General features: G+C 35.7%; 1 protein-coding gene across 3 annotated transcripts in view; it reads left to right on the forward strand.

The window, feature by feature from the left end:
* Positions 1–918: 918 nt before the first annotated feature.
* The window catches only part of IRAG1 (inositol 1,4,5-triphosphate receptor associated 1), a 97,363-nt gene continuing 73,660 nt past the window's right edge, over positions 919–24,621 (forward strand). For 2 of the 3 annotated variants that reach the window (XM_084521557.1, XM_084521565.1), the window contains exon 1: positions 919–1,024. The gene's annotated coding sequence lies outside the window, so the exon portion shown is untranslated. Of the gene's footprint in view, positions 1,025–18,087; positions 18,310–24,621 lie in introns of those variants that run through there. The other variant, XM_084521564.1, reaches the window with a different exon arrangement.

A 24,621-nucleotide genomic window follows, 5' to 3' on the forward strand; every position in this document is an offset into this window, starting at 1 on the left:
TTGGAAGGCCTGGGACATTTTGTTCGGTTATTTGAGAAGTAATGTGGATGGATGCCACACTTGTAGAAGACTGTTTTCATACCTCATATCAACATGTAATTCAAGTTTACAATTAACTTGATGCATGCAAGTGGAGCCATATGTTTTTAACTTAACTAGGCATGTACTTAACTAGTTTCTTACATTAAGGCCTCAGATCAGAAGAGAACCAGTGACAGTTACCAGCCGGAAGCAAATCCTATTTTGAAATGCAATATATTTCAGTGCATTGCTCTGAGGGTACTTTCTTGCTCAAATTCTGAAGGTGTACAGTAAGTGGGTAATGGTGTGTAAGCAGCAATTATTGTCTCTGTAAAAAGTAATTTAATTGAACAAGTACTTGTGAACTGTAACTTTCCAGAAGTAGGTCAGAGCATCTAGAAAAGAAAAATAATATACTGTTGTATGTTATTTCAGGTGTTCCTTTCCTCCTTTTCAATGTACCTTTTTAGGTAGCCATTTTCTGATGCATCAGGCTAGTTATACAGGGAGATACTGGACTTAATATTCTCAGCCTGAGTTGTTAATGGAGTCTAGGCTATAGTTCACAGGAGTAACAAGCTAGAAGGCTAGAAATACTGTATTACAACGTGCCTGGAAACTGTTGGTTTTGCATGTTAATAGAACAGTAGGTATCATTCTCCAGGTAAGACTGACTAGTGTGGGGAGTCAAACTGGCCTCTCTGAGAAAGCTGGCTGTGGCTGTCTGCCTAGAGCTCAGATCTGATTTCACTTGCCAAAGAGCAGTAATAGTACTGCTAGTGTCACTTAGTCCTTTGCTGCTGAAGCTGCTGTCCATGATGCAGCGTATTTATAAATATAACTGTTTCCATCTGAAGCTCAGCCTGGAGCGTAATGTTAAGTTGTGTTCTTTCCAGCTTGCACATCATTGCCACTAATAAAGCTGCTGGTGGAACTTAATCAAGAATTCTGTTGATTCAGGAGCCAGTAAAGAAATTCACAGAACTATGTTGCTTCTGCAAGGGTGAGTAAAAGTTTGTTTATATCAGTCAAGTGAGTATGCACATATACAGATCAGATTATTTAAAGGGAGGAAGGCTCTGCTTTCACAAGTTACTCCTCCTAATTATTATCTCATTGGAACATTATTTTGCAATTTGAAAGATTGCATGGTAACTCGTAACATGCTGAAAATGCACATTTCATAAGGTAAACGCTTTTAACCACTTGAATATTGTTCAGGCGTAAATCCTTCATGTTAACTGAATGTGACACTACTCAACAAGATACGTGAATGATGGAGGTGAAATTGGCAGATACAGCACATGTGACAGCTGTGTGAATGAAGTCTGAAAAAACAGGTGTGTGTGCCTCCAAGATTCTCACTTTTTTAGTCTTTTATATTTGTGATATAGAAAGAACCCCGTTTTTATCAATGGGAAGGGTTGTTGTTTACTAATTTTTTTTTTAAAATACATGCTATTTAGCTGTGACGTGTTGCATGGAGGCTGTACACAAAAAATATTCTGATACTCATCTGGATTAAACTGTACTGATAGTAAATATTCTCCTCTCATAATCACCAGTTTCGTTGTTGAACTTTTGCTGCTGAAACTTTTCAGAAAATTTAGCCTGAATTTCACTTCCTGGCATTTAATGCTGTTATGTCCTGTTCAACAGTACATAGGAAAGATGTTTTTACATTTCTGTAAGGTAATGTGTATAAATTGTGTCTCAGGCACGTAGGTGGAGTCTATTTGGCTGTTAGTAAACAGTTGTGGTTTCACAAAAGGCTTTCTGAAACACCGTCACAAGAGATGTGAAAAACTTGAAAACTCTGAATTCACCTACAATGTCTCCTCTATAGATATTTCTATAGATGTCTCCTCTATAGATATTTCTCCTAATAGATCTTAACCCTAAGTTAAAAATACCTGTGTTACTTTTCCTCAGAAAAGGTCAATCAAAGTGATTTGTAATAAGCTGTTCTTACTCATTAACTAGGGAACACAATTAGATCAGTAGGATCTGTTAATGACCATTGAAACAGTATAGGAATAAAAAACAAACAAACAAAAACTCAAGCACAAATTTAGCAATGGTATGTCTAAAATAGAACGCTTCTGCAGAGGTCTTTAAAGATTAGACACTAATGTAAGCACTGGAGAAAAGAATCAATTTGCCTAGAAACTTAAGTAGACCAAAAATTTTAAAACGTAAACTTTGATTTCCTTCTGTAAAACTTTATATCAAATGAAGGAATTCAATTCTCATACAGCTAAGAAACTTTAGTAGCCATAAAGTAGATAAGTGTTCAGAGAAGTTGTCCTTTTTTTTTTCCCAAATGTCTTACCTTTTTTTTTTAAAAAAAAAAAAAAAAAAAGTGTTTTTGGTTTTGCCTTCCTAAGTAGAACCTGCCAAGAGTTAGTGACAATTGCACAATAATAGTTTATTTATTGAAGACTGTAGGTTCACCAAGTTCTTCTCCCTTTCACTTGTACCATTCTGTATCTGTAAAACTATAGCTTATGCAGCTGGAAGTGAATGGCTACCAATTCTTCTGATCACTCCGATCTTCTATGTATGGGAGATTTCTCCATGATATCCTCTTTTAATCTTCTTCTCCAAGTGACCCATGCGGACTATTGTTAGATCTTTTTATATGCTCTGGATAGGGTTGTTTCAGAGCATTGACGACTGCTGTAAAGCATCCTAAACTGTTATGACGTGGAGGAGAGCAGACCTACTTTGTCCTTAAATATATATACTTCTTCCAAACCTGCCTCGTAAAGGTATTGATCCCTTTTGTCCATTACTGTAAACAGAGATTCAGCCTACTATACTTCGAACGTTAAAGAAAAAGAGCATTTTTCAATTAAATTTCCTTCCTTCGTGTGCAGGAAAAGTATTAATGCACACAATATAGCCTCACAATTTTTGCGTGTAGATAATCAAGCAGTGTGAATATCGACAGAGGGCACTATTGAGGTATAAATAGAAGTGCTTTATATATATATTTAAAAAAAGAGTATTGTCTTTGTTATTCCAGTTCTCCTTCATAGAATCACAGAATCTCTTACAATGAGAGGTATCTCTGAAGGTCATCTGTTTGATCCTTATCTCAGGAAGCCAAATTCGAAGTTAGACATAATTGATTGCATCTATGGTGATTTCTCTACATTGTTAGTTATTCTATAACAGCCTGCAGTCAGGTTAGTTTTCCCTCAGAACTACTATTACATCCAGGTGTGAGGCTGAATGCAAAACATGACCAGTGCTGGTGTAGTTATTTTTTCTGAATATAAAATGAAAAAAAAACCTTAGCCATTTTTGCTTACAAGGCCAGAAAATAGTTAGCTGAACTTCTATGTCCTTGTCAACTTTATTAATAAAACTGTTTTGTAACTGTAGAAAATTTAGAGTTAGGATTGTCTATGTTAAGGCAGTTGTCCTGTCTGTGACTTTCCAGCTCTAGCAGAAGCCTTTAATAAATTGACCATACTGCAAATATTGTTTGCAGTATCCTTGAGAGGTGTGTTGTTTAATAACAAAAGATCTCCTATTCCTCTAATTTACATGGGGCTTACTAAAGTATCAAGTTATCTACTGTGCTAAAGTTAATTTTGGTGTTGGAAGTAGTTATTGTGATGGTGTGACAGGCTCAGCTTTAATTAAGCAATGCTGTTTGCAGTGTTTGCAGCCTTCTGTGTGTTTCAGAAGAGTAAAATTTAGATTACTTTATAAATAAAGAATGAAACGAAGTGTTTTTATACAGGTACTGAATGACTGCTGGTCTGTAATTGTGTTTTCAATTTAGATGGAATCAAAGTTTCAAAACTAACTCTAATAACCTTAGTTCATACTAGGAAGTCATTTATATTGCAGTTAAGAGGCATATAAAGACATTTTGTAGGATTAAGAAACTTACCAATATGCCATCACACTTAGTTTTGTTACTTAATGCTGAATTTCATCTAGCTGTTTCGAATTTTCATTGTAAATTTGGTAAATTAGCATAGCCAAACATTATTTACAGGGTGTTGAGAAATAAACATGTGGTTCATGTTAGTCATAAATGCAACTTGCTTGATGGAACTTCTGGAAAAACAGCTATTCTCTACCCCATTAACATAAGCAATGGGGTTCAGTTAAATCAGCAGTTTAGATTCCTGGCAACTATCCAAACAAATTAGTTGAAACTAGCTCAGACAAATGCGTCACATGAGCCACAAGCATTTTGAGTGTTGCTGTGTATGTATCCTTCAAGAGAAAATAGCAGTTGATGTGGAATTGAACAAAATCTAGGAAGTGCTGCAGGGGCTTTAAGTGAATACAGACAAGGCCAGCATTGCTCTGTTATCAGTACCCAGCAGAGCTTGGGTATGGTATGTCTTTGATTGTGATCAGAACTCTGGCTGGGATTATATGATTGTTTAGAAGCTATGCTGCTTCCAGGCCTGCGCAGCTTGGGTGGGCCCACTTCGTGTATCAGCACTGTTTCCATGAGCCTCTGGTTCCTGGAGCAGCATGAGACTGCTCTTTGTGCTACTGTTAGAATTATCCAATTAGTGTAAAAGTTGGAGATGGATCCAAAGAAGTAGTCAATATATCTGTCATGGACAAGGAGTGTTTTCCTTTGGTGCATGGGAAAGTTTGTCATGTAATGATTATGTGAAGTGAGAAAATGTACTCAAGATAGTACATTATATTAAAATTAACAATGTTTATAAAATTTAGAAATATCCTTGATTTAAAATATTTTAAGTCTTAGTTTTTCTCATCTTCAGATATATTTTTTTTTTCCTGATTTCAATAATCAAAGTTTTATCTTAAAAGTACAGATGAGAAATACTAGCTGTAGAATACAAGTAGCCTTAAACATCTGTGAAGGTAGCATGACAGTTGAGTGTGGTTGGAAGATGATGACCTGGAGGCCAGAAATAACATGTATGGGTTTTTAAATGTTGTATGGTATAGGAGACTTGGAGCCATGCAAGGTATAGAGAAGGAAAAATCAGCTTGGGAAAGCTGTTAATGATGAAAGCTGGCTATTCTGTGTCCCAACTGTGAGCGTGTAATACCTGGGCCTCCGGCAATGCAAAATTCACAACTTGACAGTTTCAGCAATGTTGATGTGGGAAAGGCCCCTACTGTACACTTCTCTCTCTCCTGCAGTAAGTATAGCTCAAAAGGGAGATTAGGGGCAATGACGAAGAATTGACCAAATCCTAACAATGTGAATGGCCTTTAAATTCATACTCTGAAGTCCCAAGGTATGGCAGTGAACACCCCAGTAAGCAACAGCACATTCATTACTCCTGATGACAGTCCTTCTTGCAGTGAGTGTTGTTGGTAGAAAGGAATGCAAGGTCATTCATTGTATCACCCAGTAACAGGAAGGAGCTGAGATACATGAAATTATGTGGGAAAGCAGGCAAACTACACTTGTTACACTGCAAAAGGAGCATACCTCTAATGCTTTTAGAGTGGGTGTTTAAATCTACAAGGAAAACAAGTAATGATTTTAGCTATGACCTGAGATCAAAGTTATTTCTAATCAACTAGACTGAAGCATGTAACACTGTAGATCCTCTATATAACATCCTGTGTTTTGGGGTTCCCCCTCCTTAGCTCTAGTTTGTTGCTTTCAAATGGCTGCCAAGCAATTTTGTACTGGCATATAAAAACTTTGTCTTGTGCACTTTTTTTTTTTTTTTTTTTTTTTTTTTTTTTTTTTTTTTTGAAAAAATGTCTGGCTTTACATGACAAGCTTTACTTCAGTCTTCATAGTAAATTATTGTGGCTACTTTGTGATCTTTTCTGTTATCTTAATATTATAAAGCTTTATTGTGACTCTTTTGGTGTATCTATGTTCTGTGATGACCGATTGGACTCTTTTCAGTTTATATTATGTTACTGTTCTAATGGGGTGAACAGAAAAGGATATTGGTTTATTTTTAGCTTTCCTCCTTTGGACTGTGGCTTGTGACACTTTTCTATGAAATTACTCATATGTTGCCTTAGCAGTTTTTAAAGAAGAGTTAAGCTCTTCATTATACAGAGGAGGTTGACATCCAAGGTGCTGCTTTTGTTTTGACAACTTGACTTTTGTTCCAAAAAAACGATTTAAAATAATCAGTGGGATTTACCAACAAGGATGTTCAAATATTTTTTTTTACTGTGGGATACAGTAGAATGGATTTCAAATCTTTCCTTTCCCCAAATTTATTTTAAAAGGATATGGGGGGGTTTCTTACAAGCATTTGTATAGGCACTTGTAAACATACGTTTCTTGGATTCCTGGAATTGGAAGCAACTGTGTATGTTATGTCTTCTTAAATCTCTGTAGTTAATTATCTAAAACTTTATAAAAGCAAACAGATCGGATCAGTATATCTCAAAATAAAGGTTTTATTTAGGTACTCTGCTGCAGGTCTTTCTGGGGATAAAATTGGGAGGAATTTTCCATTTACTTTGGAAAGACTTTCACTGCTGGTAATGGTGGATTATCTATGGGGGTTTTTTAGCTTGTGGAATGTAGACCATATAAAGGAATAAGGCAAGCCTTCTGCCTTTCTTTCATTCTCTTAGGCATTTGTCAATCTAATTATAATCTCATGTAACTTTTTCTAAAATACTTGAACAGCTATGGTTTCCGGAAGTGAGGTATGTCTGTTTGGTTCCGCAAAGTGCCAGCCTTAATGGGATTCTGAGGCTTTAAGGCTTTTAAATTCAACTAAATTCTAAACCAGTAACTATACTCACAGATATATCATAGAATATCTTCCTTTGCTTTTATGGACTAATGATAGCCAAATCACTTCAGATGTTTTTTCCGACATTTTCTCAAGTCTGTTTGGAGACTCAGAACACCAATTCAAGGATACTGTAATGCTTGTGCTTGTGTCTTGACTTGGCAGTTCAAAACCATAAACATTGAACAGCCAATGCTAACCCTGTTTACTTGTGAAGAAGATAGGACAGTGCACAACTGATGTGGGAATACACAAGCCTGCTAACTTAGTATGTATATGCTGCTAACACAGTGCTTTCTGTACCATTGGTGTTGTGCGTAATACCAGTACAACTCAAGCAATATGTGTGATGGGAAGGATCACTATTTTGGAGGCACCATTAGGAATACAAGATGTTTTGTGGTCTGAGAGAGAAAATGGCTTACACAGAGTTAAATGCAATGTATCGTAGGGCTACTTATTGCGGATCTGAAGACCTAAGTATGTACATGTACTAAACTGTGTGCTGCATGAGCAGCATCCATGATGTCTAAGCTATGACTGCAAAAATAGTAAGGTTTTTATTAGTGTATTAACAAACCTTTGTAAACTTAGTAGAGTTGTTCCCTACAATGTTTATATGCACGGCTACAAACATATGAGCAATGTACTTGTTTGAAAAGTACAAGCCTCCTACTGAGCAAATGAAAGGTACATGGAAATGGATGAAATCCTATGCCGAATGTTTAAACATTGCACCTTCTTGTTATACTTAGTAAATTCTGAGTAGTTTGTTAAACCTGTTTGCTAAAAGCAAAACTTCTTTCATGAAGGTGGCTTAAGTCAGTACTTAAAGGGTGGGAAGTAACTGGCAGCTGCTTCTATGGGTGGGAAGCTGGAGCCAGTAACATTGAATATACAAAGTAGTGGCATTTGTATTGTTTGTCTCTACTGTGTTTATGTCCTCCAGCTCTGAGGAATGAGACAGACTGTGGTTTAAGAACTAGTGCTTTGCTTTCCGGATGCAGAAGGGAGCAGTGAAGCAGTAGCACATAATTGCTTTTCTGAGGATGGATGGGAGGGTCAGTCTGGTTTCTTGTGGGAAGGCAGAAGAAATCCTGTATCATATGAGTGCTGGGATGAGTCTCCTGGTGGGCATGTGTAGGGGTTTCGTGGAGGCATGGTATTCCTGAATTTGTTCTTGTTTTGGGAGACTCGTTCTCTTTGGTGTTATTATTCTATGGTGGTCAAATGTGTTTGGGAAGCTGAGGGCCTAAAGTCAAGATTTTTGGGTCTAGAAATTTAGGTCTGGCCTAAGGTGGAATCTTCCACACCCACTTTGTTTTAAAGGGTTCACATGGAGGAAGTAACAAGAAAATAGTTGAATATAAATGTTATGTATGTCCTTGTGCTGGATTATACCTTGCCTCACATTACATCTTAAAAATCATCATAAGTATTGGGGGGGAATAGGACTGTGGGTTGTGGGTTTTTGTTCTCCTGCAATGAACCTTAGGAACTTAATTTCAGTTCAGGTATGAAGCACTTGTGGAAGGTTGGGTGGAATGGCATAGCCTCAGCGTGTTCTGATTGTGCCATTCATATTCATAAGAATGTTAAGTGCTATTGAGGAAATGGCTGCTAATGCATGTGCTGCCTTGTATTTGACAAAATACCATGGGACTTGCCTGCTGACATCTGTGTCCATATTTTTTTATTTGCCTAAAGTTTCTGGGTAATGATCTAGGAAAAAGTACACATAAGAGGGATATTGTATGGCCAGTAAATTTTAAGGACTGAGTATTGTGAACACTTTATTATTTGGTGAAAATTAAGTGAAAATTTATATCTCCTCCTTTGGGGTGTGTGTGCAATTTTATTTGGCTATGGAAGTAGATTGCTTCCCCACTTTTATTTTTACATGTTAGCTTATCTCTCTCTGAGTTATATAGTTAAGCAGGTATGAAGTGCTCAGTACAAGCACAGAATTTTGTTAAACTTTGGACTGGCCAGATATTTTCTTCATAGTAAAACCCCATCTTTGTTTGCCAAGCGTAATAATAACCTGTATTTAGGAAGGGAAACTTGCAGTTGGCTTTGAAGGGTATCACTATCTGTTCATCAATCAGCTCTTTTTAAAATTTTTCTCCTTATGTCATCCTGAATATAAAGAAGGAGCTGGTATGTTGAATAGATTTACTCTAGAGCTGTTAGCCTTCAGAGAATTATTAGCAATTGCAGATCTCAGAGTGCTCGAAGAGTAGAATAGTGGAGTGGTTATGGATTCAGCTCTGGTGGAGAGGCTTCTATTGCTCTAGAATGATCAATTGGTGGTCGTTGGAGGCTGCACAGGACACTGAAGGCAACTCTGGGGATCTGTGAATACCAGTTGAAATGTAAAGCATCATCTTTAGGACTTCTGCCTCCTTGTTCCTATCATAACTTACCTCTGAAGGAACTGTGACAAGTCACTGATGCCTCATGAAATGTCTATAGAAACGTGTGGAGCTTTTTTTCTTTCTTGTCTTTGTCTCATCTGTGTATATCCTTTGTATGTTCCTCATTTTGTCATTTTCAGTCATAAGCATGGAAGTCTCCAGTTCTGAAAGTGAGAGCTGATCTTTTGAATTTCTACATGCCTGTGAAGAAAGTGAAAATATTAATATTTTCTAAAAAGACAAATATTGAGAACTAGATTGTTCTCACTTCTGTATGTTGTGTAGGAAATTGAGTAATAACAGAAGCAGATAGAAGTTCAAAATACCAGCATGGCTACTGAAGTTGGCTATATTCTCTGCAGGGAAAAAGTCTGGAATTTTCATTGGGGGATCATAATTGGCAGACAATGATGTTAATGAGACTGAACACTCAGATACCTTGCAGTATAGAAGTTATGATAGCTGCAGGCAGTGGGTATGGATGAAGAAGAGATGCTCGGATGGGAGGCTATTTATGACAATAGTAATTTGATATACTTAAATGAAATACATAGAAAAGTGAATCATGTAACTACAGTAAAATTATCAAGATTATAGCTGTTCGAGTACCAAATGATACACAGACCATCAGTTTACTCAATTATAATCATCTGTGATTTCTTTATCCGATATGGCTTAGCTGCTGTGATAATCAAATAAGAAGTAAGAATTTACAGAATAGCAATTAAGTTGTAAGTTTAGTCATCTAGCTGTGTTACATTGGTTGGCTTCTTCCTTTTGGTGAGTATTCAGAAGTGGTGTAATTCTTAATGCTTTTAAAATCTCTTTGAGAACATTGCATAAAAATCAAAATCCAAGGTTTTGACTTTTGTTATGACAATTTTTAGATTTTTCATGTGAAATTCAGTGTCTTAGAATTATCACTAAGTTTCAGGCAAGTAAGCATTTGTAAATGGAGCCTGCCATGATGGGATAAAATGAATATATTTTAGTCTCCTAATGTTTAACTATCTTTCCTGCTGCTACTGCCCTTCTCCTTTTACTCCCCCTTGCGTAGTGTTCCTGTCGTTACCACTTGCCAGGATACTAGTAAACAAGCCATAAAAGCATTTCCTAAGCATGCCGCAATTGGTTTCATTTGGATTTTGATGTTGAAACTCAGAGAAGAAAAAGAACCACAAGAAGTCAACATTCTTCTAATAGCACAGTGCTCCAGAGCATTAGATGTTTAAGTAATCCTACTGTAGTTAAGTTTCTCTTCGTGAGATGGTTCTTTTCTTGGAAACTTTTTTTGGTTTGTTTTTTTAGCCTGCATGTGAACTACAAAATTTGTAGCACATTCAAGCCTAACTTATTATAAGTGAAAGTAAAAGAGCAGTGTATTTGTCTGCGCAGAACCAGAAGAGCAAGGCGGAAATTATAGTTGAATAGGATTTTAGAAATCGGGTACTGTTAGTTTACAGCCAAGATTATTTATTTTTTTTTAAATTTGGATGTTTTTTGTTGTATTGCAGAGTAATATAGTTATGAACAGGAAATATCAAATGATGCATTTTTTTATAGCAATACAGTTTTATAATGTGTAAAACATTATAAATTTAAAACATAAATTATGCAAAAATGGGAGTGATGGCAATGCTAATCACTGTTACAGGCAGTTTATTTATAGCTGTAAAACTACTTTTACACTTGTATTCTAATTGTCTTGTTGTACATATACAAGCAGATATGTCATGTTATGATTTTTCTGCAGGAAGTAAGCTGTTTGATAGATAGTAACCATCTTGAGTATCTAAGAGGGAAAATTTAATCTGCTGTTTAGCTAGTCTTTGAGAGGAGAAAATGAGTCATCATAACTAAGGCAGGGGAAGAAAGGATAAATAAAAGCTGCCTTCAATAGCTAATAATATTACAAAAAGTAACTTGCTGGTCTTATGATCTGGCTGTTCAGAGTAATATTTCTCATAGCAACATTTCTTGGTAAACTCATGGCAATGAGTGTCAAAATATTTAAAGGAATGTCTGCATTCCCTTTTAAATAACAAGTATTTTGTCAGGCCCTGGTTTTTGGTGAACTGTGAGTACAGCTTTGAACAGGACAGGAATTTGGATGTAGCCACTTGAGGCTTTATCCAGCTCCTACTAAAAACAGCGTCAGAATTTGTGCTGATATCACCATGTGCATATGACCTCAGAAGTATGCATTTTCTCACAGTGATAATGCTTGCTTTCCTTTTCCCTGTAAAGATGGAGTAGTTTTACTTCCATGTGAAAAGGTACAGCATGCAATGAATTGTAGGCACTGCTATTTTTGTCTTCAGTTTCAGCTGCAGTAGGCCTATACCTAGTAGACATACCCGTATGTCTCTATATATTCCTGGCATGAATTGGCATCAGTTTCATTCAAATGTAGGATTAGTAAATATGCAAGCACTAGATAAAATTTTAACTCCCCCCCCCCCCCCCATATTTTTTTATTCCCTTAGTTTTGTAGGCTATGTAAGGCAGTGTTTCATACTGAAAGCTGGTTACTTTCAAAGGGCAGTGTCAGAAACAAAAAATTTTATGAAGACATACTTGCCCTTCTCTGTACTTACTATTTTGGCATATAAGATAATCATAAAGATGCTTTTGATTAAAGACAGTTGTTAGGACAGCTATATATGAGACAAATACTGTTGTCTGAACTTTAAGAGAAATGGCTTTTCATTCTCATCAGTTTTGCTCCTTTTTAAGAAAAAGGGAAAAGCTATGCAGGCTTGTTCTTCACTTACGTTCAGGAGAAAAAATATGTGCATCTATTTAAAATGTTGTTACTTTTTTAAACTTTTTATAATAAGAGCATATTTTAAGTATGGATGAGCTGAGAGAGACTGCAATCCCAGTTCTGAGGAGTGCTGCAAAAATGCATTGGAACTAGTCTTTGCACAAATGGTGCAAGTGCTTCAAGCAGCTTAGCTGTGGCTTCCTGAGGATAGAAAGAATTAGTTTTCCACAATATCTGATAAAGGTCAAAGTCCTTTACAAAACAACATGAGGAATGAACAGTTGTTCAACAGGTAGAACGTTAACTTAATGTTTTTTTAAAGATCATTTTAACTACTGCATATGTGAGTTTTGATATTCAAAATTATAGGAACTGATTTTAACATTTTTTATTTTTTAACAAGTATTGTCATGCATTAACTCCCTACGCATTTGTGTCAATGTCTGATACCAAACTTTTGTTTAACAAGCAGCACCTTAGTCTGCAATACAGTTTTAACTGTTGAGCATATTCTGGAAGAAATTGATTGCAATAGACCATTATTTATTGTTGGTCAAAATCTAGCTTACCCTTTCACAGGCTCAACAGGAATGTAACAGAAATACTGCTGTCAGCATTATTACCTAGCACATCCTTAAGACCTCAGCTGTTCATAAATAAACCTTCCACAAGTGGGTTACCAGGTAAATTAGATATACTTAGGGCTATAGCTGTAATAAATTCAAATGGTACCTGCAATAGAAGGGGCAGTAGTTGTTTAATTGATCTCACTGAAGTCCTAATAGCTTGAGAAAGAAAACAACTTCATAAATAAATCGAGAAGTGACTAATGTGCTGGGATGTTGTAAAGTATTCATCAAGCTTAAGTAATTTGAAATCTATTTAAAGCCTTTTTTTATATACAACTGTACGAATAAAAGAAAAATTTCTTTCAATAGGAGTACTTTTTCCTGTCTTAGTATAAACACATTGGTGATTCTTAACTATATAATGTAATCACATGCAAAGCCTAAATTAGTGTGAAACCTGCTTTTTTTTTTTTTTTTTTTTTCAGGTGACAAATGCTATAACAATTTCCCCTTTGAGATGTTTTTTTCAAGCATAAGCATGTAAAATAGTTGTCATACATAATGCATACTACTGATAACAGTTGTATGCCCCCAGAACCTTCAAACAAAACCCGTGAAAGAATTCAAAGCTTGTAAAATTAGGCCCTCAGTTAGGAAGTGATTTTTGTGTGTTTAAAGCCTTGTAAACAGAAGTTAACTAGTACAGTTACAAACTTGTGTTTGTGTGTGTTGTATGGTATATATCGGTGACCTGACTTTAATAAAAAATTACTATTAAAGGATGTTCTTCTGAAGTCATGCTCTCACCTGTTGTCAAACGTACACTTAGTTTTTTTGATTAGTTACTATTATGTCTAGTTAAAAGAAAGCAGTGTTTAATTATTTGTGAGTTTTCAAAAATCTGTCACTGTCTTTTACGGCACTTTCTGGGCCTCTACGCATGCTGCTGTCAATCTTTCCCAGCCCTGTCTGGCCTTGGGAACTTCTCCAAGCAATTGTATCTTAAGGTTTGTAAGAAATAAATGGGATATGTGACTTAATGCTCTTTTTTTTTTTTTTTTTTCTTTATTCCAAAACAGAAGCTCCAGTAATCATGTCTTAGTCTTCCAAAATATTTTAGCCTTTTATAAATCTCTCAGCTTTCAGCTGAAGAGGATTTATTCAGCTGATGTTCACAACTTCTAAAAGAAAGTCTTTATTTAGGCATCTTGCACAAGGAATAAATACTTAATAATTGCTTGTATTACTTTTAGATCTTTGTCCTCTGAAACATGAATAAACTTGGAAAGTAAAATCAATAGAATGCAGTAGCACTTAACAGAGAAAAGACTGATAGGTCTCTTATGTTTTTTTGATACGATTTGTTGAGTTGTTGAATAGAACTTTTTATATCAGTTCTTTCAGCTTCACTTAAGTAAAAGACAGTTTGCAATACAAAACTATAGCTGACCAGCTATTTGTTTCACACTGACAGCATTTTTATTAGCACCTGTATATTTCAGGTGGAATTTTCAAAGCACTTACTGCTATAATACTGTGCCTACTTTGAAAAAAGACCTCTAGCATCAATTGATGCCAGAATTTCTCATAGTGGTGTTTTTGTTTTTTGTTTTTTTTTTTTTTTTAGTTAAACATGAGTCATATACTCTTGAGGAGAAAGTTATGCCTTGGAAGAGGACATGTGAAGTATGGTTAATTAGTGCAGTAACATTGTAGCTTGCCCATCCCTTAGGGTATTTTAATGTGGTGCCTATCTGTGGATACATCTTCACTTCACATTATGTATGATGTGACATACAGAATGTAAAGTGAAAGGCCAGGTCAGTGAGTCAGTATTGCGGACTTGATGATCTTTGTATCTGGCTCCTGATCCCTCAGGATACAAATATCTATAAAACCATCTGGTATGGTCAGAAAGATTTAAAAACTGGATAGGAAGGCTAAGGAGCATGTTGTGGCAAATTAGAACTCAGACTCGGAGCATTTGCCATGTGTTATCTGCTGAAGTAATGAAGCATGTGTTTGCCTGCAGCTAAACCAATTAAAACAAATTTTATACCATGTGAAGTAAAAATGCATTGCTTAAACCTCAGTTAAATATAGCTTATACTTGGTCATTTGTTAAACTGTAATTAGACTAGTATATAATCATTTCCTCTGTCAGCTGTGGCTTTAGGAGTAGCTTCAAATATGAGAAACGATGAACTGTTTTTACTAAACATATCCCAATATTCTCATAACTTGGAAGATTAAATTTTTGAACCAATTCTGAGACACAACTTTGTCATTCACCTAATATAATTGTTGTTTCCTTTCCTTTTTTTGTTGCTTGATACTTCCAAGTATCTTATTTCGGGTTTAAAATTAGGTTAATTTATCTGTTGCTGCCTTTATAGCCTGAAAAGGGTGTCAGACTTGCTGAGAAATGCAAGTACTACAAGGAGGTAATGAATCAGTGACTTCTCAAAGACAGCTGTACCTTTGATCTGCTTGGTTTTGGCAGTGCTCACTGCTGAACAACACATGGAAACAGGCAAATATGTCAGTTGCAATGGGCATTTAGAAGCAATGGTTGTTGGTAGTTGCGGCTTTGTAGCTCTCACCAAGGTGAGACTTTAGATGAATGTTGCAGCATTAGAAGGCTGTTTTATCCCCTGTGAACTAGTGCTAGTAGTTCATGAATGTTTATGTTCCTCCTCCTGAGAACCTGTTTCTTCCCCCTTCCCCTTGAAATAGAAAACATTTGCATCTTGACTTTACTGTTCAGATCAAATTTATTGAAAACACACTCACCTCTGACAACACAGAACTGGCTTTCTCCTTAATCATATGGACGCTACCTGCAATCATTGCATCGCTCTTGTGGTCCTTCCTTTTTATCCATTACTTTTCTTCTGAATTACAATATCATCAGTATACTTCTGTATTTTATCATGGGTTTGAGAGAACCTCAATAAAAGTTAGCTTTAAGCAGGTTTAAAATGTGACTTTGGTCAGTGATTTAGACAACTGACAGTTTTCACTGACCTTTTCCTGGTCTTTGAAATGCAGAAGAAAATTGATGTTTCCTAAACTGGGAAAGGAAGTGTATACCCATGTCTTGTTAATAGTTCAACGGTGGGTTAAAAGTTATTTGTCAATCACATTCTTTGTGTATGCTGCAAGGGCTACAGTGTAGATTCAATTAAATGTAGTTACAGAATCACAATACTTTGTGCATAAGCAATGTGGTCTCATCTAATAAACTCATGTTTAATATGAGAAGTTCTATATTAACTGCAGTGTATGCTGTATTATACATATTAATAGTCTCTAAGAAGATATATTGAAGACCCACATTCGCCATTGGACTTCACAAATATGTTGCCACTTTTTAGTTTCATTTGGTTGATCTGTATGTGTTAACTGCAACCCCTTCATTGTCAGACTTGTGCTGTTGATTTTCCATGTTAAGAGCTGCCTGCAGAACAACTGGCAGTAACTTTCAGAACATCAGAGATTTTGTGAAGAAATACAAGCAATGGGATCAAATAAATTATATTGAAAAGAAAAAAGTCTTAAGGTATTCTCAAAGCTAAATGAAAAGTAGCCTTGTAAAAGTGTGATAGGAATCCTTCAACTTTCATCTGTTTTTCTTTGCTGGGCATTGTCTGTTCAGATATCCCCCAGCCATTTCAAGCAGTCTTTGTACTTAGATTGAATGGGAGGAGTATGAGTTATTTGTTCTAAATCTATAGAAAAAGCTGCTCTGCTTAATGATTGCTAATGAAAATCTTTACATCCTTGCCTCCTTCAGAGGCTAGAAGGGCATCTCTCAGCAAAAGCTGCTAGCAACTTATTTTGTTTCTCTTGGCACCCTGTAGTTTGTCCATTTTGGGGACAGGGGATGTTGTGTGTGCATGTATATCTGTTTTCTTTTGCTATGAACTTGAAGACACTACAAGAAGTTTTTGATTTTTTTTTCCCCAATCCTGTATCTCAAGTTTCAGCACAGTGACTATTTTGTAGGAGTTGAGACAGTAGTGATAGAGCATGTAATCAAATGTGAAAAGTACTTTTGCTTTATTGGCAAGGTAAATTTTGAGAAGAAAAATAAAGTAACTGTGTGAGTAATTGTGGATAGACTGTTACAGAGCTGAGTTTTATCTGTGACTATGTAAGAAATATTGCTACTGTTTCTGTATGTGGTTGCAGGGCTTTGTATGTTTTGTACATCATTCAAACTGAACCTTAGTCATCCTTTAGACCTGTTGTGTTAGGCTAATCTCTTAACCAGGCAAAATATAATTAAGGAAATCCATTCTACTTCACATTATGCCCTTTAAACCTATTTTAATGTGATGGTTAAGACAGAAGGTGACCTTGACACATCATCCCTTTTTCAGACTTTTGAAAGAGGGATTAGGAAACTCCCCACCACACACACACCACAGCCCCTCCCAGTTATTCTACCCATGAAGTTCTCCAGGGTATGTGACTTGGTATAAATCAGTGTGGAACTACTAGCTGCCCTACATATTACAAGTAAGAGCAGAATTTTACATTGTTAACCAAAGCTGCCACTTATTAGGAACACAGGCAATTGCAACAGGTCAAATTATAAGGAACAAATGCCAGGTGATATGGTGCAAGGAAATTTAAAGCATTTGTGTAGATTACCACCTCTGTGCCCATTTGAGGGTGCTGTTCCTGTAAGGCTGTAACATGGCATCTATGGTTGAGAATGGAATGTTTCAAGTAATGAATTTGAACGTAGATATTTAGATAAAATCCTATAAATAAACTTGTGTATTCTGAAACAAAAATGCAGAATCACTTTTTATTCTGTATGACACTCAGCTTGAGGCCTGTGGCAGAAATTAGGTCTACAGTCATTCGTTTGCATTTTGCTGCTGAGTTGCTTCTAACCTCACTTTTCATTTCAGCAGAAGTCTCCAGATGTCACCATGAAGGCCTTTTCAGTTCCTTAATGTTCACTGAAAGGCCACAAATCCAGAGATCTGTGATGCTGAACTCATATTCCATAGTTTGATTTAGTAGAAGTTTGTCTTCCAAAATGGGATTAAGCTGTACAGTTGCAGTTTTGTGGAAGCCAAGGTTTTGACCAGTGGTATTGGGAATCTAGTAAAATGTTTGAGTGAGTGGACATGTAGGATGTTAGTGCATCAAGTGGTTTATTGGCACAAATAATTTAATCCTTTTAGCCTTTATACATTAAAATACAAAGGTTGAAATTATTATTAATTAAGTATTAATATAATCCAGCAAACTGTGCATATGTTTAAAAAGTATGACACACCAAACAGTAACACTCAATTTTTAACTTCATGGAAAGATAGTACTGTGAAAGAGAATTAAATGGACAACTAGAAACAAAATTAAACACCATTATGTCTCAGAGACATAACATCTTAACTGTGTGTAGCAGATTTTTGAATATTGCTTCCCAAATGAGTAAGTCTGGCCTATCAAGTGGGATGATAAAGAGGTGGATGCTAGATCTAGTCATTTTAATTATCTGGATTTGTTCCATTGAAATGTGGTTGCCAGGATATTGTTGCCTGAGTTATATAGAAGACAAATGCAGATGCTATACTCTTGCTGGTACAGAGTATAGAGATGACAACATTTTATTTGAAGTTTTCCTATTTGAGTGTTTTTCATGTGGTTTTGGATCAGAGATATTGTTTAATAGTCATACCTTCTACACACGAAGTGTTGCATTATGTTCGTTAGCATGAAGAGAGAAGTTACTTTGTATGTGAAGAATCCATCTTAAAAATGAGAGAGACCACAGCAAGGTAAGAGATTAAAATTGAAGATGGGTATTTTCCTTCTACGTCTAGTTTTATACTTGCATAAATCAACATGTTCAGATTATTAATTGAGCATGCTGCTCAACCAAATCTTACGTTTTATAGACAGGATAACACAAAGGTTAAATGAAAGTAGGATAATTCAGGCTGCTTCATACCACTTATCTTGAAAGAATTTATAAAAGCTGTAGCCCCTGTGCACTTCAGACTAGTCTGTGACATGGATACCAAGGCAGCAAAAATGAGCTAGCTCAAATACTAGCTGAGCAATGGCAGCACAGAGCTTGCTAGGTTATTGCAATGATCAGACTGAATCTCTTTGTTTAAATTGAATTAGCTATACTTGACCTGGGAGGCTTAGAATTGTACAGGCTCAGAAGAGGACTAGTACTCTTTAAGTCAATAACACTGAGTTTGAAGGGGAGGTGGGGGGTGAAGAATAAAGTTACTCCTCCAGAGCAAACATGCAGTTATCCTCTTGTAGATAAGACAGCACATACCTTCAAAAGCCTAATTGATATTAAAAAGGTCTTCAATTATTTTCTTCTTTCCCTTTCTTGACTTTAGTTATATATTTTATTTCAGTGTAGAGTGTGTGAGTTTCTTTAGTTGCCTCTGAATGTTTAGAAAAAGGTAAGTTTGCAACATTTTCCAACCTGAAGACAGCCTTTCTGTCGTTTGGTTTAGGGACTACACATAGGGATCTGACTTCAGTGATTTTCGGTTTTTCCTCTGCTGGTTAATACTGAAAGTTTTCTAGGTGTTGGATTTTTCTTCAACTGTTTAATCAGAAAGCATGTCATAAACTTGTTTTTTTAAATATTCTGAAAAGTGATGCATCTAGTAACTTTAGGTCCTTTTGTTGGAGTGATGTCTACTTAATATAGTGATGTTGTATTCTCACTCTCCTGTGTATATGCAAACAGCCCTCCTTCCCTACTCCTTGCTTCTGTTCCTTGCAGGAGTTACATTTTTAACACTCAGAAGTATTGTTCTGAAGTTACTGTGACCTGCCTAAGAGATGACATATTATTAGCATGAGACTTTTCTCATGATCATGTTAAGGCTTAAGAATGCTTTATGCATCCACTTTAAGAGGCTCTCTCACTTCATTTTAAAATAGCTTTTAAAAATAGTTATCTGTTTTACCACATCTTTTGATTTATTTGAACAGTGTTGACAACATAATTGGAATACTTGCTCTTAAGAATATAGAAATCCTGTGGGCTATAGGTTGATCTAGCTATCTAAGGAGAGGGACAGAACAGGAAAGCTCTAAGTAAATTCTTAAAACTGTGTTGTTTTTTTCTTTTTTTCAGGTAGTTTGTCACCCATTATTTAAAAAAAATAAAAATCTGTGGAGTCATAACACATGCTACCAAAAACGTAAGAGTAAATTAAGGTGTATGCAAAAGGCAAAGCAATGTTACTCTACTAAAAAAAAGGGTGGCATCATGGCACCATGAGGTGGCATCAGGTAGTAAGACCTGACATAGAAGACATCTTTCAAAGATTCAAAGACATCTCTATACTTCTGATCTAAGTGTTTAAAGGCAGGCCAATAAAATGGTAAATAACTGTTACTTCTGAGAGTGACTTAATCCTAAGCTTTATTTGAGAAAAAACAGGAACTTTTCAAATAGCACTCCTGTTTTATGAAATTTCCATCTGCAAGCATAGTTTTATTTTATTCATGATGAAACTTATGTCCTTTTCACTCTTTTTTTTTCTGCATGTTTTAGCAAACAATATGTATTCGTATGAGATGCCTTATGAGTTACTGCTTATATGACTTCTAAAACACCATCTACTCTCAAATTGTGCCACAAACGTTGGTTAGAGCGCTGAGCCCCAAGGGCTTTCATGTGGTAAGTTTCCAGTGGTTTTGATACGCAGTATCATGCTTTCCTCCTTTGGCTCTGGTGCTTTTACTTCTCCTGCTGCTTCACAGAGGTAGGAGTCTGATTCCCAACTGTTCTGGAAACATCCTGAATGTTTGGTTTTCTGTCTTGTTTGCCTGTGGGGGCAACTAAGTGTCTAAAAGTTTGCTTACATTAAAATGTACATATGGAGGGAGTACAGTTTAGCGCTTCAAAAAATGATGGAAACAGCATAGGAAACAATAGTTGCGAGGGAGTTCTAAAACATGACACTTTATTTAATGGCATGAGAAGTACCCACTACCTCACTTTGTCTTCTCTTGCCTGCCTGAATCAGTTGGGGCATGAAAGATAGCATCATTATTGCTTTCTAAACTGTAACATTCAACCAACTCAGTTCATTTTAACCTTACTAGGTTTTTTGCTGCTTACTTTGCCTCTTTCTTAATGGTGTCTTCCCAGCTAGAAGACTATGCTAGTCTCTTATTTGTTTCAGTGGACTTAGAACATGACTTCCCAAGAGATTGCTTTTCCTTTTTTTTTTTTTTTTTTTTTTTTTTTTTCCCTCTCCCCTTCATTTAAGGAAAGGCAGCTCCTGAATCCCACTCCTAAAATGGATGAAACTGGTAGTTTTTTTCTAACTCTGGCCAGTGTCTTTCAAATTAGACTTTTTCCATGAGATGAGTGAAGAAATTTCAGCCTGTTAAATCATTACATATGTTCTGTTGAATTCCACTTAATTTGCACGTGTACACATGGTCTGTGGTAATATAGTAGGAGAGCTTAAGACTTCATAAGCAGTATTTTTTGCATGTCATTAATTGATTATCTTTCTTCCAATTCAATATGCGAGTACAATTGGAAGGAGACATCATTATACATGAAAGGAATCTTTATAGATTATTTTTATATGAAATTTGAATCACTAAGGGTATGTGCGTATTATTTCTACACACGTCTCATTGACCCCTCAGGTGGTTTAGGTAACTTTACTAAGCCACTTGTGTAAACACCTTGTGTTTGTTACCTCTTCTATTTCATGGTGAGCTCTTTTTTTCCCTGGAAGTACTGGCAGGCTTTGTGTTTATAGCTTATATAAAAAAATAAAACAAGTGAGGGAGGGATAGTTCCAGCATATAGTGATAGCATGAATTTTAATTGGGATAGTTTGTTATTATAGTCACTTTACTTGGTTTCAGTGGAATGTCGAATATGAATCTTAGAGGAATTTTCTCCAGAGTGTATGGATAAAAACTTGTTGTCCAGTTACACTTAGTTTCTTGCTTTGTCAGGGGAAGAGGCTGCTGGTTTTATTTATTTATTTATTCTTGATGGTGGTGGCTTTTGGTGCTTTGGTTAGTACTTGTGTTTTAACTGTATATTTCCTTTTTTTATTACAGAGCACAAAAGAATCTTTTTTGTTCTATACTTGTTTGAATTCCAATGAAATTCAAACTAGTAAAATTCTACTGAAGCTTCTACAGAAGTCCAGGGTAGTTTTAGGCTCTATTTATATAGCTCTATTTATATCCATATCTAGCTAATATATCCTTCCTTATCCAAGGAAGAAAATGGAGTTGCATAGAACATTATGCAGAGCTATAGTGTTTTCTGATTTCTAGAGCTGGTCAAAATGCATGACATTTGTACAAGCTCATTTAAGATTTCAGTTGTTTTAAACTCACAATCAGATCATATGAAACTTGACACTTTACATCTTAATATGTGTATAACTGCCTGACATAAAATATTTGAACATAATCTATGCTACAGCTTCTATGCACATCCCTGTGCAATGGACTTAATTGCTGCCAATACATACTGTTTTCTTGCTTGTCTGCTTTTTACTGAAGCTTTTAGGGCTTTATTTCTGTTGAATATAAACTATCAACTATTCGGTCAAGTGTAAAACTAATTTTGAAAAAATAAATCTGAGTTAAAGGATTTTTAGCGATAAAATTGCTGAAGTAGAAATACATACACTTAAAGTACTTTAGAAAAATGTGTTTTCCAGACACAGCATTCCACTTTTCTTCTACAAACAATGCAGAACAGTGATTGCTATGTAAACAAAAATACCAACACCCATTTTGACTTGATCAGACTTTGAGAAGTTGATAAGAAAATACTTGAATATTGGGACTAGTAAACATTCAAGACAATAAAACCTGCAAGGAATTGAGTGAGGCAAAGAAATTTAAATGTAAAAAACATCTACCGTAGAATAAATCTGAAAAATCATTGCGGGTTGTTTTTGTTTCTGTTTTCTAAGGGACCGAAACCACAGAAGAGCAAGGTAAAAATGAAACTAGTTGGCATTAACGCCAAGTGAGCAGGGACATAGAAGCTCACAGAATAAAAGATAAGTTCTCATACCCCTACTTTGCAGTAGAATATGTGAAGCTAGGCCTGATCGCAAGCTTCTTCATCTTTGTTCCATTTTTATCATTGAGGTGGGATAGAAAACAAGTTTTCGTAAGTTGAGGTAGAATTCCCCCAGCATGGGAGAGTGAGTTTTCCTTGAGTGTCTTGATTGTTAAATAGGTAGTCAAAATACTACTTGCATTATTGCAAGACTATGTATTTTTGGTCAAAAATAAAACCCTTTAAAGAGAAGGTACAAATGTCAGCAAATAATTTAAAGGGAAGATTTCTCAGCTGCAAAATGTAACTTTTCCTTGGGGAAAGAGAGGAGAGACATATGCCGCAGGGTAGGGGGTAAGTGGTCTTGTACATGGTTTCAGATCACAGCAACATAAGCACCGGGCTAACCCTGTGCTGATCTTTCAGTGGGGCTTTCCCCAGCATCCTTCTGTGAGAAACAAGGGATTTTTTTGTATTCCCTATTTTTATAGGGAAACAAATGGTTACCAGAAAGTGTTAGTCTACCGTGTGTTTTTCCAAAGGGGATTTAAATGCTAGCACAAACAAATAATACTTTGAACCTTTGCACTTCGATACACCTGTTCAGAATGCTTTTGGTTGCTGTTCTCTGAACCAGACTTTGCCTTGAAGAAGCTGGTAGTTCACGGCTATAAAAAGCAGCAGGCCCTATAGTCTAAACAGCAGGCAGGCAAAACATGTTGAACATGCTTTTCTTCACCAAAGCCCTGTTCTGTTGGGGAAAAAACTTTTGTGCCTAATAATACCTTTATTATAGTTGTCTTGTTCTTAAAAATAACTTAGTTTTGTCAAAACTGTAACTGCTTGGTTTTCAAAAAGTACTAAGATTTAAAATGAATGGGTTGTTAACTTTCAAGGGACATTTAAAGGAAAAAAATCTGTGGGTTATGTTTACCTTCGTAGTTTAGTGCTATTTCTCCTGTTTGTGTTTTTTTTTTTTTTTATTATTTTCTCAAAAAGAAATTAGGGTTTACATCTGAGTCCAGTAAACAAAGGGTTTGTGGTCTGAATTTATCCTTTTTCTAGTTTGTGGTGTCCTATCTGTCCTCGCCTTCTTTGAAAATATTAAATATCTTTTCCTTTCAGGCTACTACAATTCATTGTTTCAAGTTAATTTTACAGATATTTTAAAATAAGTGCCTTTTGTCTGGGGTATTTTACACTTATATAAAAAGACTTTTTATGCTCAGTTACAGTTTTAAAAACTTAGTCGTCCATATAAATAATACACAAATTGAGGTCTGTAACTGCATAAAGATAAGCTGCATTGCTTGCATATTTTAATGAAGTGAATAAAAAAAATACCAAAACATTGGCATTATGTCTTGGTATTTATTATATTATTATTATGACCTCCCTGAGAAGGAAGGTCAGTTGTGGGTGGAGACTGTTATAAATAAAGCAAATGCTATCTCAAAATATAAAACAATTAAAACTTTTTGGTGCTTAAAATGCAACACTGAAAGTTTCATTGCCTTATTGCAGCATGGCACGATGTAACTGGTTATGCAATTTTAACTAAAAGAATGTCAGTATCTTGTTTTGTGAAAGTTCAGCATGTATTGTAAGATAATGATTTTAAAGTATAGCTTTGGGTATTTGCTTATCAGATTTGTGTTGATTTTCTGCACGCAGAACTGGTGTTAAAGGCTTATGTTACACAGGATTATCAAAAATGTTTGTATGTTTCAGAAAAATAGAAAATATGGCTAATAACTAAAAATAAATTGATCTTGCTGGTGTTTCTGAAAAAAAATGTGCGTTTCTTTTCACATTCACTTTGAAGAGATGCCTAGGAAGGGAACGTACAGAAAAAGGGGTCATCTGGTTGTCTAATAAGAAACACCAATCAGGAAATTCCTCTTAGACTTGTCTACAGAAAGAAACGTAGAGAGGGATTAGACTTTAGGAGATTGGAGGTGATAAAGTTGTGGTCTAGATCACACGGAGGAAGGAAGAAAAGGGGTGTGGAAAGGAGCAGGCAGACAAAAGAAATTTTAGTCTTGTATTTGTA

This window comes from Aythya ferina (assembly GCF_964211825.1).
Source record: "Aythya ferina genome assembly, chromosome: 5".
Classification (NCBI taxonomy): Eukaryota; Metazoa; Chordata; class Aves; order Anseriformes; family Anatidae; genus Aythya; species Aythya ferina.